Genomic DNA, 17084 nt, shown 5'->3' with positions numbered 1-17084 from the left:
CAGTAATCAAAACAGCATGGTACTGGTACAAAAACAGGTGCACAGATCAATGGAACAAAATTGAAAGCCCAGAAATAAAACCACACATCTATGGACAGCTTATCTTTGACAAAGGAGCTGAGGGCATACAATGGAGAAAAGAAAGTCTTTTCAACAAATGGTGCTGGGAAAACTGGAAAGCCACATGTAAAAGAATGAAAATTGACCATTCTTTTTCACCATTCACCAAAATAAACTCAAAATGGATTAAAGACCTAAAGGTGAGACCTGAAACCATAAGGCTTCTGGAAGAAAACGTAGGCAGTACACTCTTTGACATCAGTATTAAAAGGATCTTTTCGGACACCATGCCTTCTCAGAGAAGGGAAACAATAGAAAGAATAAACAAATGGGACTTCATCAGATTAAAGAGCTTCTTCAAGGCAAATGAAAACAGGATTGAAACAAAAAAAACAACCCACTAACTGGGAAAAAATATTTGCAAGTCATATATCTGACAAAGGCTTAATATCCTTAATATATAAAGAACTCTCGCAACTCAGTCACAAAACATCAAACAACCCAATCAAAAAATGGGCTGGAGACATGAACAGACATTTCTCCAGAGAAGATATACTGATGGCCAATAGGCACATGAAAAGATGCTCATCATCGCTGATCATCAGGGAAATGCAAATCAAAACTACACTAAGATATCACCTTACACCCGTTAGAATGACAAAAATATCTAAAACTAATAGCAACAAATGTTGGAGAGGTTGTGGAGAAAAAGGAACCCTCATACACTGCTGGTGGGAATGCAAACTGGTGCAGCCACTATGGAAAATAGTATGGAGATTCCTCAAAAAACTAAAAATAGAACTACCATACGATCCAGCCATCCCACTACTGGGTATTTATCCAAAGAGCCTGAAGTCAGCAATCCCAAAAGTCCTGTGCACCCCAATGTTTATTGCAGCACTGTTTACAATAGCCAAGACGTGGAAGCAACCTAAGTGCCCATCAACAGATGAATGGATAAAGAAGATGTGGTACATATATACAATGGAATACTACTCAGCTGCAAAACAGAACAAAATCATTCCATTTGCAATAACATGGATGGACCTTGAGAGAATTATGTTAAGTGAAATAAGCCAGCGAGAGAAAGATAATCTGTGTATGACTCCACTCATATGAGGAATTTAAAACTATGGACCAAGAACAGTTTAGTGGATACCAGGGGAAAGGTGGGGTGGGGGGTGGGCACAAAGGGTGAAGTGGTGCACCTACAACATGACTGACAAACATTAATGTACAATTGAAATTTCACAAGATTGTAACCTATCAATAACTCAATAAAAAAAAAAAGAATCAGCAACAACGGCTGTCTAAAATGGGCAAGAGTGTAGACAAAGACAGATGCAAGGGGAGGGGGGCCCTGGAGAAAAGGGGCAGAGGAAGGGAGGATGTCAAAGAAAAAACTCTCCTGGGTGAAGTCCATACAGAACAATTGTGAAGGTGAAGTTTGGGTTTCATGTCCTATAACAATGGAATGATTATTCTTTTTTAAATCACATTTTAACAATATTTAAATCACCTTCATTTATAAAGTATTACCCAAGGAATTACAATTCAATAAAACTTCCTTTTGGTCAAAAGTATAATCATTTAAGTTATAGCCAATTCCTAAACTCAAAATCGAGAAATAATTCAGAATTACTTTTGAAGAAAAAGAAAAGTTCTCAAGTTTCTTCCTGTGATTGTAGAAATTCAGAGCCCCGTTTGCTTGAATCCACCTTAAAGGCAACTTACCATTATTTGTAGGATGGGAGCAGAGATCTAGTCCCTGGGAGAGAAAAATGGGGAAAACTCTTGGCGGGTAGATATTTCTCTTTGCTACTAAAGGATGTGGTAGGCCAGAAACATTCCTTGACAGAAAGTATCCTTGGGGTGGTCCCTACATGCTTTCTGGAGGAAAAAGAAACCCTAGTCTCAGGAACTTCCCCTTGGGCCCATTAACAACAAAGAATCTTGAATTCAAGGAAGAGGTAGAGGAACAAAGATTTATAGCAAAAGTGAGGTCTGGGAGGAGGTGGGGGAAAGATCCCCTCTTGGATGAAGATTCTCCCTTTGGTGAAAGACTATGGGGAATTCTCTCTGCCAGATGCCCTATTAGAAAAGGTACTAGTGATCTGATAAAGTCCGACTTATTCTCTAGTGTCTTTATCCTTCTTGTAACACCAGGCAATCAATACACCCAGTTCTGAATGATTGATTTCTCTTCTTTCAGTTCTTTTCCTATAAATTCTATTTTCTCCATGTATAAAAGTATAGAGTTTTAGTTTTTCATCACTTGCCTCCAGACTGGCTTTTCCTGATGACTCTTATAAAGGTTGACATCTTTTAAGAGTGACTGTAGCATATTCTTTTTTAACATAGTTAAACATTCAAGAATTTTACATTTCCCTTCAATCAGTTTTGGTAAGTTTCTTCTATGTAGTTGGTATTTAAGACAGTGAAAACTTGTGCTCAAAGCAAAAGAACCATAAAAAAATCCAATAATTGTTCTCCAAGGAAATCCACAGGGATCAAGACGTGGGCTCATGTGTTCAGGCAACACTGCCACACCTTATACAGCTTCTCCAGAAGAAACTCTGGGACAACTTCAGGGCAGTTCAGCCTCCACAGAGCTACCTCTGACAAATAATACAAACCCAACAAACCACACAACACCTGTCGGCATTTCACCCAGAAGCAAACCTAGTAACCAGGGGTAACCTCCAATTTACAGGTTCCAAGATAGATAGATTTCCTATACAAATATACATTTCTCCAATAGTGGGTCACATATAGAGGTAAGAAAGTACACAGGCTAAATGTTTTTAGTTTTCCAAAGGTATCTTCCTTGTGAATATTCAGTCTGTGTCCATTTGCTCATTTCACTGGAGCACTATATAAATGAGTCTTTTTATAAAATGAAGTTTGATTTCTTTGCGGATCATTTAATTTTATCTTCTTCCATATAAATTTCACCACTTAACCTGGCTATCTGGACTCATGTAGCTATAGGGAGGCTGAATTCAGCTCAGTCTGGAAGAATGTTTTAATGTTTCAAGTTGTCCACAGTGAAAGGGACTCTTATGCAGAAGTAAGCTCAGTGGCATGTGCCCCACCCACCAGAACCCCATGTGTCTGAGAGCCAGAGGTTGCAACTGAGACCCCTCTGCCTCTTTTGGGGCAGTCGTGTGTACCACCCCCCCCCCCCCACCCACCTTGGGCCTCAGTTCCCACCATGCATTCCCAGATCTTCCCAGCTCTGAGTCTCTGGAGCTATCTCACATTTTTAGGTGTTTCCTTGGTCTTTTGCCTTTTGGACTGAGTGATTCCTACTGGTTTCCTAGATCCACTCTCAAGACACTAATTATTTTTAACATTTTAATTCTCTTACTCAATAAATTTCAATTAAACTTATAGAGTAGACAGGCACACTTCTAGGTCTTGGGGTTGTAAAAATGAACAAAACATATCGAGTCCCTCATCTTGTGATGCTTACATTCTAGTGGGACGAGACAGAGCACAAATAGATAAGCAAGTAAACATATATATGAAACATAAGGTGGTAGTCAATACTAATGGAGAAATGTAAAGCAGGGTAAAAAGTCAAAGATGAATGGGCTGGGTATTTTAGACCTAGTGACCAGGGACAGCCTATCTGATTACACTTGAGCAGATGTATGAAGTTGTGAGAAAGGGAGATATGTAGATTTTTGAAAGTGGGCATTCCAGACTGAGCTAACAGCAAGTGCAAAGGTCCTGAGGTGAAATAATGTTTGGGGTGTTTGATGCTCATCAAGGTTACCTTCTCTGCCCCAGCTCTCAGGATCTTGGCCAACTACAGCTCAGATCCAATTGGCTTCTATCTTGAGTGTAGCCATTATGGTCATCAATAAGGGGAAGAAATGGAGCCCTGGTGCTGAGAAGGCAAGGCTAGATAACCTCTTGTTATGTGGTACGAAAGGGGAGACCCCAGCACTGAGTGGGTGACTGGGATTCTTGCCATGCACACCTCAGGTTCTATGATTCTATGCAAGCATATATATATATATATATACATACATACATATATATGTCTACATCTAGGTAACCTACCAGTACAACTAAGGAAAATGAGACAGAAAGCACATATTTAACCAATAGTGATTAATAATGTTGTCTTCGTGTTTGAGAAAGGCATACATTTTCATTAATTCCCAAGCATTTCCATGAAAGCAGAATAATTCACACAAAGAGGGCTGAGATTTACTCTTAAAGCAGAGCTTCCAGGCATTGACCGAATCCTTCCATTGCCCCACCTCTTGCTATGCTTCTGAATTCTGTGGTTCATGGGTCAGCATTGACTGAAGGTGACATTATGACAAAGACCTGACAAAGTTTTGGGGTCATGAGCATAATGAGTCATATTTTCAGCTTCTTGGTTTAAGTCTTAATTTCCAAAAACAGGAGGTTACAGTGTTATGGAAGAAATGTGCCAACCCAGTATTTTAAAGGTTGACATCTAAATGGTTCTGAGGGCTATATCAACTACATGTCATTTATGTTATAAATAATGAATAGTAGCTACAACTTCCTTCGTCCTTATTATGTTCTAAACTCTATGTTAAGGCAAGTAATTTACAAAATCTCTGTTGCGGGGAGAGGTACTTTTATCACTTCCATCTCACAGATGAGAAATCTGAGACTTAGAAAGACTAAGGGATTGGCCTGACGTCACAATGCCAGGTGAATAGCATCTGACTCCACAGTCCAGGCTGTTAACCCACCACGTGATCCTACCTTCACTTGGCAGTGAAGGACAATCAGAATATTTACGAATCAGAGTTTTACTTATGCTCCCATCACAGAGAAAAATCATCAGTTAATATAAGGGAGAGTTCATGCCTTGATTAAAGTTGGCAGGTAAAATGCATTTATTTTAGAACTCATTCCTTAAGGTTCAAGACAGCAAGAGCGAAACTGAAAAATAAATCTGTGCTAAATATGTTTATAGAAAAACACCCTCCCTAGCTAACATGGGTACCATCTCATCTCAGCGTGATGGTCAGATTATCGCCTAACTTCAAAGTGTTACCAAAATGAGAGAGTATCAGCTCACGGAGGAGGAGAAGATGGAGTTTGGCCAGGAAGTAGACAGGCAGGGAGGGGTGTGAAGATGGGGAGGCAGTCTCTGCAGCAGCTTGTGGGTGACAATATTTACATAAAGCATGAGCTTCAATTTGCTATGGATTCATTGCTCAAGCTAGCGATTGTGCAGTGAGTTCCCTTGTTCACTCTCCCAGATGTGAGGGTTGTTTTGTAGTCACATATAATGGAATCAGCACTGGCTAACAGGCTGGAAACCAACCTGTCATCTCAGCCTCTCCAGTCACCAGCTGTGGGACCCTGGACAAGTCACTTAACCTCAATGGACCTCAATTTTCTCATCTGGAAAAATAAGACAAGTGGCATAGACTATCCCTTCCAGAAATTCTGTGAATCAAGGAGAATCTACAGCTGTTGCCATTCACTAAGTTCAAAGTAAGTCCCTTCATTATTTTAGATAGATAAAATCTATCTTCTATCATGCTAGATAGAAGGTGAGCTCCTGAAAAGCACAAGGTATAGTAGGTGGCTCCTAGAAAGAGCTCAGAAAATATTCATCATTGACTGTGTCTACAAAATATAGATGAGCACAGATGGCCAAAGGGCCCTAGGAGATGTCAGCTGAGCTCTATTTTAGGGCAGAAAGCAGCATTCATCCTACTCATGCAACAGTAATATTTGCCAAATGCTTATTACTCTCAAGAAATTGCTCTCCTTTGAAATGTTACTAAAAGTAAATGGTAAAATAATACGTAATGTATAATCCCACCTTTTAAAAAAAAGGAAAAAATAATAACATATGTAAATGTTAATGGAACAAAAATGGAGGAACACACACTAAACAGCTGACAGTGGTTTTCTGGGAAAGAGGTTGGGGCAGAAATATGACAGACTTTTACTTTCTAAATCAGGCACTTCATTATATCTGCATTTTGAATAACATTGTAGTACACATATAATTGGTTTAGTTTTTGATTGGTAAAATACTCTAATTGTTCCAAACTAGCCTGGCCAGGAATTCTTCGTGTCACATGTTACATGTCAGCCCATGTAAATAACTAAACCCAAATCTCAAACCCAGAGATACTGCCTTGCTTTTAAACTGCAAAGAAAAAAAAAAAAACCACACGGAGAGATAATGTTCTTTCCAGTTAATACAAGTGTGAATGAAAAGGTCTTACTTGTTTTTTTTTTTCAGTTCCTGTGACCCCCGGGAGAGAAGGCTGTGGGCAGATTATTAGAGCATTTGAGTGTGTGGGTTTGCCTGGAAGCGACAGCTAGCAAAGGTTGAAGATGAGAATAATAATAAAGCACGCTTGGCTTGTAGAGCTCTGAGCAGAACAGCACTACTCTCAACCAGATTTTATTTCTTGTTAATTTTATCTGATTCCACTTGATTATAGAGTTCATTGAATTTAAAATGTTGGGGCTGGGGGTCACTGCTCCATGCTACCCTTCAGAAACGTCAACAAAAAGAGCACCCCAGAAACCCTTGACTGCCACCCGTGCAAATACATTACCCTTCATCGTGACAGATTTGCTCCAGTAATTACAATCACCTTTTCTTCAGTCTATGTCTGGGAGCATTTCTAGAACACTTAATGCCATACTACCCAAGGAAAAGCCCTTTCTAGTGTAATGGAGGCAATGTAAAATATGTGCTTTCATGTCAAGCAAAAATTTATGACATTCACACAAAGAGGGGTATTTGTTTCCTATGTGTCTGCATCTCTGCTTTCTGTTGTTATTGATGAATGGGAAAAGATAAATGTACCACAGAAGGAGGAAATAACAGCACGGAGGGGAGCTGACTGCTGACTTCGCATCCAGTGAACCCAGACAAGCTGCTGCACCTAAGTCTTTGATGATGGCGGAAGGTGATGGGGTAATCTGTCACCCCAAGCCTTTGAGAATCAGGAGGATGAAGTGAGATGAGCATAGGCTTTGAACTTGGACCCAGCTTTGAATCCAGCTCTAGCTTTGAGAGCCTGTGTGAGCAAACTCACCTTTCTGGCACTTGGTTTGCTTAGCTGTCAAATGGAGATATTAATACCTATTCCAGCATGCTGCAGAAATTAATGAAATAATATACATAAAGCCCCTTCTAGACTTGATAGTAGTACCTTCGATGGTATTTAGTAGATACCCCCTCAAAATTTCCTCCCTTTATCTCTTTTTCTCCTTTCCATTAATGCTTCTTTTCCTTCCTTTCCTATTTTTTTTTGGCAGAAATCGCCAAGTTGTTGGGCTTTTTTTAACTTCTGACCTCAAATTTTCAAAAGAGGCCAGCAGTACCATAAGCCAAGATCAGCCAAGTTGATGGGTAGAATAATTTTCTCTTTTTTCCATCTCCTTTCCGTCTTCAAAAACTCAAAAATATCAACAAATATAAACAACCACATAAACTTATAAATGAAGATGATCTCTACATTGTCCTTTAGCCCTGTGATAGATAGATAGATAGATAGATAGATAGATAGATAGATAGATAGATAAATAGATGGTAGGTAGTGAAGCTTTTATTCAACTTTTATTTTATCCTTTCGGCCTTGCTTTCATACTGTGAATGTAATGTTTACTAATTAGCAGATCAGCCAGGTCATGAAATGTTTATTAACAGCTCATACCTCCATGTTGAATGGTGTTTCCTTTGATATTTTCCATGAGGGCCCATGCCATACGCAGTGTAACTGCATTCTTACACCAGTGTCGTAAGGCTAGGAAGTATGCCCCCTCCTACTCTGTGGAAAGAGCAGAGGTGGGACTAGGGTGCAGCAAGTGAGGCATTTGTATGAGGCGCAAAATCTAAAGGGGCGCCAAAAAACTCAGTCATCAAGAAAATAATATTTTAATGCAATATTTTTAAAAAATCAAAATGAACACATAAAATCCATGAGGAACAAAACATCAAAATTTTAAATAAAGATAGGAACCAACCCGGCGCTTGCATGCCCCTGCCTCCCTCAGCTCACCCTGATCCCAGCCCTGGTGGGTAGACTCTGCATATGCAATCAGAAACTGCAGTTCTGGTCCCCATTCTCACGCTACTTAGCTACATGGCCTCAGGTGAGTCACCAAAACTCTCAGGTTCTCAGATTCCCTTGGAAGAGAGGGAGTCTGATTTAGGAAATTTCCACTGAAGCTTTGAATTTGAAAAGTCTATGATTTTCTACAACATGAAGCTGCATTATTGTGGCATCAGCAATGACTCAAAAGGACAAGAATCATACACTCAGTCAGTCATTCAATCCAAAATGTTTACTGAGCAATTACTATGCAATAAGCACTAAGTCAGGTACTGAAAATACAAAGCTGAGGACTACAGAAACACACAGAAAGGGAAGCCAATCCCAGTGCTAACAGGTCAGGACAACTTTCCCTAGGAGGTGGCTTTGACCAAAAGGACTAAAGGAGTTAGGCAGAGGAAGGCAAGGATGGGATTCCCAAAAGAGAAGAGCATGGCCAAAGACCTGAAGGTGAAAAAGAAAAATCTCACTTGGGGAACTATAATAAGTTTACTATGGCTAAAACATAAATAGGATGGATGAAATCAAAAAAAGGTCAGTCTTTGATTACAGAGAAATAATAAAAGTATTTGGCAGAGTGTAACACAAAGAGCATTGGATTATGGTTAGACCTGGGTTCCGGCCACTGCCCTTTTGCCAACTAGCTAGATAACGGGGCTTCCATATCCCCTGGAACTCTACTTTAGAACACACTGCAAACTTTTCTATGAAGAAGGGAGGCTTGTAATTCCCAAAGAATATTGCAAACCTCACAGCAGAGATCTTTAGTTTACATCGCTCAGTACCAAAGAGGTGCTGTAATTAATACATGTCATTACTTCCCTGAAAACAATTTGCTAAACAGCTAAGTAGATGTTGTGTGATGCCCATGAGCCTGAAGAACTCAAGGACAAGCCTAAAGGCAAGTAAACGCTCATCTTCCCCAGACAAGGTGAGGAGGCAAATAGACAAATGTTATGGGCAGACGCAGCCAGGCTACTCCACCCAGGCTTGTGATGGTGGAGCTGGTCTGCTCCTGCCATATTTGTGTGTCCTGATTTAATTCCTGCACTTCAGAAGACAGAATTAGAGCCAGCTATTTATAATCAACCAAAATAAATTTTTTAAATGAACACCAAAGCAACCAATCTCTAGAGTCCTGAGCATAAAGCCAAGGCTTTGTGTTTTAACCTCACTGTTGTCACACATAATACCTACCATTTATTGAGCACCTACTCTGTGCCAAGCTTTACAAGTATTAACTCATGTAATCCTCACAATTCTATGTGATGGGTTAAGATGGTTACCTCCATCTTAAGAGCAGGAGTAATCTGAAGCACAGAAAAGTAAACAGTGTGCCCAAAGTTGCACATTTGATAAATGGCAGATCCAAATCAAATACAGCCTGTTTAACTCCAGATTCTGTGCTTTCGGCCACTGTGCTACACACCCAAGTGTCATTACCCTGCGAGCCCAAGAGACACCCTTAGAGTATGGCCCTCAGAGGCTCCTTAAGTTTCCAGGCCACTCAGGATCTGAATTCTCTGGGCTTTATGAAGCACCTCTGTCATTTAGTTGTAGGGGAGAATAGAACACCCCATATCTGTCCTTGAATCCCTCTTTCCATGCTCTTGGAAAAAGGCATCCTTCCTCCTCTCCTTTCCCTTCCCACACCTCTTGTTCTCCTTGGACACCAGCTCTGCCACCTGCACCCCCTTGATAAACACTGCATTTTGAGGCTCACTGTACCTTCTCCCTACGGCCCCCCGCTAGACTTTTCCCCCGCTAGACTTCATCAGTGACTGATAGGTATGCCTCGCCTGGATTTTCTTCCCTCCAATTCTCCATGGAAGTCCCTGAAACATGGCTTCTGAGCACGCGGCTGTACTAAAATTGCTTTCTCCATGGTCACTGGTAAACTCCTTTTTGTTGTCTTTTTTTAGTTCCCTACTTTCGATCTTTTCAACCTCTCCACACTTAAAATCATTCTGGTAATTTACACCCTTTGATGAGGGGAGACAGTCAGCAGGATTATTAGAATGGGCTTTGAGACCTGGTTCTTCCACTTACTGGCTTGGTAACTTTGGACAAGCTATTGGACTCTCTGTCTCAGCCTCCTTAGCTGTCAAATGGAGAAGGGAATCGTAGGTGGCATGGGGATTAAAGGAGATTCCACCTGTAGGCGCTCACCCGAGGCCTGATACAGGTAGGATTGCTTCCGTGAAGTCTCACCACCCCTCTTCATGATTTTCTTAGGCTCTTGCTTTCATGCCAGTTCTTTCCCATCTTGTCTGAGTATTCTGTACTACTTGTTTCTCATTAATCCCTAAATTTTGCTAAATGTTGAGATTTAGTCTTTGGCTCTACAGTCTCCTGCTCTCTCCATCCTCTCCCTGAATCAAAGCTATAGTTGGCATTTACTGTGAAACCACTACAAACTGGGATCTGTACTATGTACTTTCCAGGATGTTCCAGTGTCACCCCAAAATCAATTTCCACAAAACAGCATTGAGTCTTTCTTCTCTGAGCTAACCTCCCTCCCCAATCCTCTGCCACCATTCATCCAGCTACCAAAGCTCAGCCCCAACATGCTATCTTTGATAAATCTATCAAATCTATCTTTGACATATTCTCACATTTTTATCTATTGTGACATCTCCCATTGGGATTTTAAAATTAGAAGTCAGTATGTTTGGGTTTGGTTGAGTAAGGGACCCAATTCCTAGGGCTGCATGGTTGATGACTGGAATACGGGTGGTCCAGCCCTCATTCCAGGATGCCACGATGCTATTAGCTCTTTAAATGAGACCCTGTGGCTTAAAACCCCCTGACCCCAGATTATATTAAAAGTTTGAGCAAACCACATGAAATCAGGAAATTCTGACAAGTAAGGAGGAAGGAAAAGGGATTCACATTTACTGGCAGCCTACTACAAAACAGGAACTATGCTAAGTGCTCTTGCTTCCAAGATGGGCGGATGATACAATTTTTTAAATATAAAAAATGTGATGTCACAACTCTGCTTTCTTACTGGCACTTCATAAGACAGTTCTTCCTAGAGGTAGTCTCCCTGGATCATTTGTCACTGACCCACCAAAGGTTGATCACCTTGGAGAAACCGAAGTCACAACTTAATGTCTACTATTCCAGGGCAGGAATCATCACATCATCACTGGATTTCTCATTTGTTGATTTAATCACTCATTCAACAAATAGTTATTGAGTCCCTACTCTGTACCAACCCTATGATGAATGCTGGAGATGCATCTGTAAATACCTTTCCCTCAAAATACAGGCAAGAGAGTGAATGCTGGGGAAGTAGAGGGTAGTATGGGAGTACACAGGAGTACCTTCTTAGATTAGCAGAGTTTACTTTTCTAACTTGTCTCTCTGATATATCTCCTCCTCTCCACCCCCACTACCACCATCCTCATCATTTCACACCTATATTTCCACAATAAGCTCCCTGCCTCTGGTCTCACCACCTCCAGTCCATCCTCCACACTGCGGTCACAGCCATCTTTCTCCAATGCAAATCTGAACATGTCTCAAACTTTCCCAATGTCCAACTCTTTCTTAGAAGCTCTTTTGCTTGGGATATCTCCATTCACACTCCATCTCTGCTTATCTCTCTCACCTTATGGTTTGCGACTCCATGGAGCTAACTAAGAACCCACATCTCTCGCTGCAGCCACACAGAACTACTTCCAGTTCTCATATAGTTTTTTCTGCCTGCAAAGCCCTTCTCTTCTTGTCCTTCAAGACTTAGCTCATGTCAACTTCCCTAAGAAATCTTGATCGTACCCTCCTTTAGGTGGATGCCTTCCCTTTGTGCTTCCATAGCATCCCGGGCATATCTCTAACCAAACACTTGTTCTACAGCATCGGTTGATAATTAGTGTTGCCCAGTTGCCATGCATCCCTGTATCCACACTCCAGCACCATGTGCTCTAGCCACATGGGACGGCTTACAGTTACCCTAACTCATCAGGCACTCTAACACATTTTCTCTGCCAGGAATGTTCTTTTTTATCCTCCCCTACCTCGTAAAGGACTATTCATTTTTCAAAAATATCTCAAAGATCACCTGTTCAAAGCCCCCAGGGGAAGAACAAATCACTTACATGTCTGTACTATGGGCGCTGATTTACCTGATAGTTTTCACAGTTAATCAGATTGCATCATAGTTAGCTGAATACCTGTTTCCCCCTCCTTGAAAGCTGAGACTATTTTTTTACTTCCTGGTGGGGTTTTTTTTTTCCTCCAGCCTCTAGCACATAATAAATGCCGGTGTGTGTTTTCTGAATGTTGAGAAAATTCAGAAAGGAAGATGGAGTGTATAGCGTAAATGTTAGGAGCTCACAGGACAGTAAAGATCTCTCCCACTCTGATGATTTCATGTGTGTTAATCTTGTACTTACAACTAGATCATAAACCCTCTGAGGGCCAAAACTACGTTAGACATTTTTATACGAGCTCCAATGCTGAATACAGGATAGGTGGCCAATAAATACCTGTAAACAGAATCTGAATACAATCAAAACAAATTGAACTTGCAGATGTAGGAAAAGAAAATACACCATAAAGAGAGAAAATAGAGCTCTAGTAAAAAGAAAAAATAATTTTAAGCTTTTCTTGCCAAGTTTTGCAAAGAAAATGAAGAGAATGTTCACCACGAAGTAAAAAGGACATATGTTGACAATTATATTTAAAACCCCTCTATGCCAATTTCAACTTGAAAATATTTCTGGAAAGGCCTTTACCTCACTAGTTGTTTGAAAAAGAAAAAAAAAACTTCAAGATTTCTATCTTACTGAATGCTTTTTAAAAATCATAAAAGCAAAGTTGTTTTAATAATACTATGCCTCTCTTTCCCAATTCCCCTCTTTTTTTTTTTTTTTTTTCAATTTCTTTCTCAAAAACTTCTTCACCTTTGGCTATGTTGACTTATGAGTCCAGGTCTCTTTCATATGTCAACTTCCTCAATTAACCCCCTGTATATTACGCTTTCTTCCACTTCAAAGAAGTTATAAAATGTTAAAAATAAAAATTACTAAAGGTCCCCAGAGCAGCAGAGACATGACCTCCGCCTGTCCTCTTAAAGTGAAGAGAACACCCTCAGACAACCCATAGTCACAAGTACTGAATCTGAACTTCTAGTGTTCTCTTCTGTCAGCACCAGCTTGGCTTCCAGGTTCCCCACACACTTCTCTTACAAATCTAAGACTCCCGGGGAATAGAAGAGCCAAAAACGTACCTGTCTGCCCAGCCCACCTTTCAGATATAAACAAAATGTCAAGATGGAGAAACTTTCACATATGGCACTTTCCAGACTTAACTAATTTGTGACTTTGCTAAACGTTAGCCCAGGAATAATCGAGCCTTTTAAATTCCAGATGTGACATTCCAGAAATCTCCAAATTAGAGTCCCACCCCGTCAATAAAAGCCACCACCAACCATAGGAGAAGGGGTATATGAATTCAGTGAGGGCTGCAGGGTACCATGCCTCACACTCAACATCTTCCTGCCTTATTTGGCGTCCAGTCACTCTCCTAAATGGCCATCTGATCTGTCCCTCTTCCAGCCCCCTTTGTCCCAGTCCTGGACTCCTCACACGCTGACCCAGTCTCTGCTGTTTCAAAGGGCCATTCGATGTGAGGCTATTCCCAGGTGTCCGCGGGCGCTCTGCACTCTGAGACCCCGCCCCAATGGGGCTGGCATTTTAGGGAATCCTCTTCTCGGGAACTCTTCCCTGAGACCGAAGAGAGATTCAGAACGATGCCTGCCCACCAGCTAGATATCAGGCTGCAGAGAATCTCTCCCACGAAAGAGGTTAAAAGGGAAAACGGTATCCCCGCAAAGAAAAATAACCCAGAATCCTCCACGTATTCCACGTGTGTGTGTATGTGTCATAAAACCCCAGGGCAGAAATAAAGCCCCAGCTTCCCCCAGCTACAGCCGCAGCCACAGCTGCCGCAGCCCAGCTCCCAGTGCTGCCGCCTTGGTGTGCATGAAGACAGCACCTTCCCCGAGAGAGATCCCGGCGCCCAGCGTTCACCCAGGAGGTGATTATGGCAAACCTTTCAGTTACTCATCATTCATCTCCGCACTGACCCGAGCCTCACCCCGGCGCCTCTGACACTGGCGCTGAATGAGAAAGCCAAAAGGCTGTCCCTCCAATTCTCCAGGTGACACCCCCATGCACACGCTATGATGCGCCTAGGGTGCCGGGTGCAGGGAGGAAAGGATGACAGGTACCTACGCCTGAGGGAAAATCAAAGGCAACGCTTCCAGATAGGGGTGAGAAATCCCAACCCGCGCCCGGGCGGGAGGACTTGGCACCAGCTACCTGCAGGGCGCCCCCGCCCGCACGCCGTCTCCCGTCGCAGCCCGGAATGCAGCCAGGAGGGTGGAACGGGACTGAGGGAGCCTCCACGCCCCCTTTGTCTCCACGTTTCCCAAATGACAGGAGAGGAAAGTTTACGAGCAGGGAAGGTGTAGCTTTCTGCTGGGTCAATCTGCCACCTCGCAGGAGGCGACCCTCCCTGGGATCGCCCTCTCCCCCTGCACAGCCCAGATGCCGCCTTCATCCACACCTTGAAGCCCGCAAGCCGGTTTGGGCCATCTGACCGCCGCGTCCGGCCAAACCTGCTCGCTGCTGCCCGGCGTCCCCGAGCGGCCCGCGGCTGCAGAGCCCTACTCACCTCTTGTGGCGGAGCGTCCCCCGTGCGCCCTACTGGGCCAACCGGCTCCCGGGCACGAGGTGCATTCAGGCAGCGGCCGGAGACACGCTCCCTGGGCTCTGCTGCATTCCGCCTGCGTGGGAGAGCGAGCCGGCGAGCGCGCGGCGCGGGCGTGGACGAGTGTGTGCTTGTGCGAGTGTGTATGTGTGTGCGCGCGAGTGCGTGTGTGCCAGCGTGTGTGAGTGTGTGCGCGCGCGCGTGGGGCGGGGGTGCGAGGATCACAGGGCCCCCTCGGCGCCCATCCCACGCTCTGCCTCCGCCTCCGCCTCGCGGTCGCGCTGCCGCTTGCACAGGGTCCAGGTTTCGGGCTCTCCTGTTTGTTTAATGAAAGGAAGGAGCAAAAGGCTGGCGGGAGGGGGCGGAGGGGCGCTGGAGAGGCGGGGAGGGCGCCGGGCCGCGCATGCTCAGAGAGGGACACCAAGCGCTCACTCCGGAGTGCAGGCAGAGGGAGGAGAGCGAGCCGGGGGGTGAGGCGAGCAAGACTGCGCCCACCGGAGCTGCAGGGGGCTCGGCGGGGTTCGCGGAAGGCAGCTGGGAAACCGAACGGCAAAGGTGCGCCCTGCGCGGGGACTCCCTGGCGCCCGCGGTACGGGAAGCCGGTGGCGGGATCCCGACCCATCTTGGGAGACCGCATCAGCGGCGAGTCCGCGGAATGCCGGGCTCTCCCCGCCGTGTATTTTTAGTGCTTGCGCTGGGGTTCCTGTGGACCTCTCTCTTGCCTCTGCGCTGTGGGGGTGACCGTGATGCGTCTCCCCAGAGGTCCAGGAGGACCCATGGGCAGCAAGTCGCACCTGAACTAAAGTCAGTTTCCTGGTCTCTGCTTCTTTCTTCCTCTCCCAACTTCCACTCTGTGAAGGGCGGAAAAAGGCAACCGTCCACTCGAGTCCCAAAACAGGTTTGATGTGGCAAGGGCGGGGAGGGGCACAGAGAAACCCTCTTCCAAAGAACAAAACGGGAGTGGAGGGAAGGTGACTCTCTCAGGGCTCCATACTCGGCCTCCTTTGGTGACAGGGTTAGATGGAGGAGACATATCCCCTAGTCAAGAACGCCAAAAGAACAATAGATCCATTGTCCCCCTTGCCTCGAATGCCACAGCAGGTCTTCGTAAGTGGGGATTCTGACTTCTTGGTAAAGTGGAAGAACTGTCAACGTGAAGAGAGTCCAGTAAGAGAACTTGAGCCCGGTGTGGCGATGGCGCAGTAACCTGAGGCCAGGGGAGATACTGGGCAAGAGGCTTTGCGAGTGGAGTGGAAACTCTTCTTTGGTGAGATTATTCTATGAGCAAAATAGGCCAGTGGTCAGGACCCATTCCAGAGCTTCCATTTGCATTCCCTTGCTTGTTTAATCACCCAGTCTTTCTCCGTATTTTCTCTCCTACAGAAGACAAGACATCCCAAGCAGGGAACTCCCGGTAAAGATATTCCTTCCTCCTGTTGATTCACTTATGGTCCCTCCAGAAAAGGACTACCTTTTGGTCACCCCATCTTTGGAGGGATAGAAGACAGCTTACTCTGTGCAAATCTTTTCCAAGCTTTCAGTGAAGACCACCTCTGAGCACTTCTACTATGCAGTGCAAGTGAGCAGATGCATCCTTGCTGAACTCTGACCCCCATCCCATTCATCTTCCGGATAATAATGCCGAGTGACACTGGACAGCAGGACAATTAGATCAAGCCCCAGCACACACCCGGAGGAGAGACAACAGCGTGTCTAGATACCACCAACAAAAGCAAAGTTTAGGAGATAGAAAAAGGAAGGAAGGAAAAAATTAAGAGAACAGGAAAGTTCTTAAACAGCAAGTGCCCTGAGTGTAGCAGCTGGTTTCCTTCTCTCAGTAGCTCCTTGACAGGAGTAGAATTGCAGCATCTCTTTGCTTAAAGGACAGTGAGTCTGAGTCTTTAACCACCAGGTAGGGGAGACCAGGTTCTCCCGAAAAGCAGCAAAGCCTCTTTAGTGAACCACTCGCAATATTTGGGGCTCCTACTTCTACATCTGTTTTTCTCAGGCTTCCCCTGGGCACCAGGCTTCTTGGAAGCCATTCAAGACAGATCTGCCTTGTTACCACATACCCCTCAGAACAGTGAAGAGCGTTCCCTGGAATCTCAGGGTGTTAGCATTGGCAGGGCCTTGAGGCAGGAGAGCCATTCTCGCTGCCCTGGCGCTGAATAATCACAAGGTAAGTGAGGATTCTAAATCCAGAAGTGAGTGGGACCT

General features: G+C 44.0%; 1 protein-coding gene across 5 annotated transcripts in view; it reads right to left on the bottom strand.

Moving 5' to 3' along the window:
• Positions 1-15249, bottom strand: part of PLPPR1 (phospholipid phosphatase related 1) — a 263835-nt gene extending 248586 nt beyond the window's left edge. The window contains exon 1 of one of the 5 annotated variants that reach the window (XM_070250788.1): positions 14832-15249. The gene's annotated coding sequence lies outside the window, so the exon portion shown is untranslated. The remainder of the gene's footprint in view (positions 1-14831) is intronic. The other 4 variants (XM_014735931.3, XM_070250789.1, XM_070250790.1 and 1 more) reach the window with 4 other exon arrangements.
• Between the last annotated feature and the right edge of the window lie 1835 nt (positions 15250-17084).

The sequence above is a fragment of the Equus caballus genome, chromosome 25, assembly GCF_041296265.1.
Source record: "Equus caballus isolate H_3958 breed thoroughbred chromosome 25, TB-T2T, whole genome shotgun sequence".
Classification (NCBI taxonomy): domain Eukaryota; kingdom Metazoa; phylum Chordata; class Mammalia; order Perissodactyla; family Equidae; genus Equus; species Equus caballus.
This window is presented reverse-complemented; position numbering and strand designations above follow the sequence as displayed.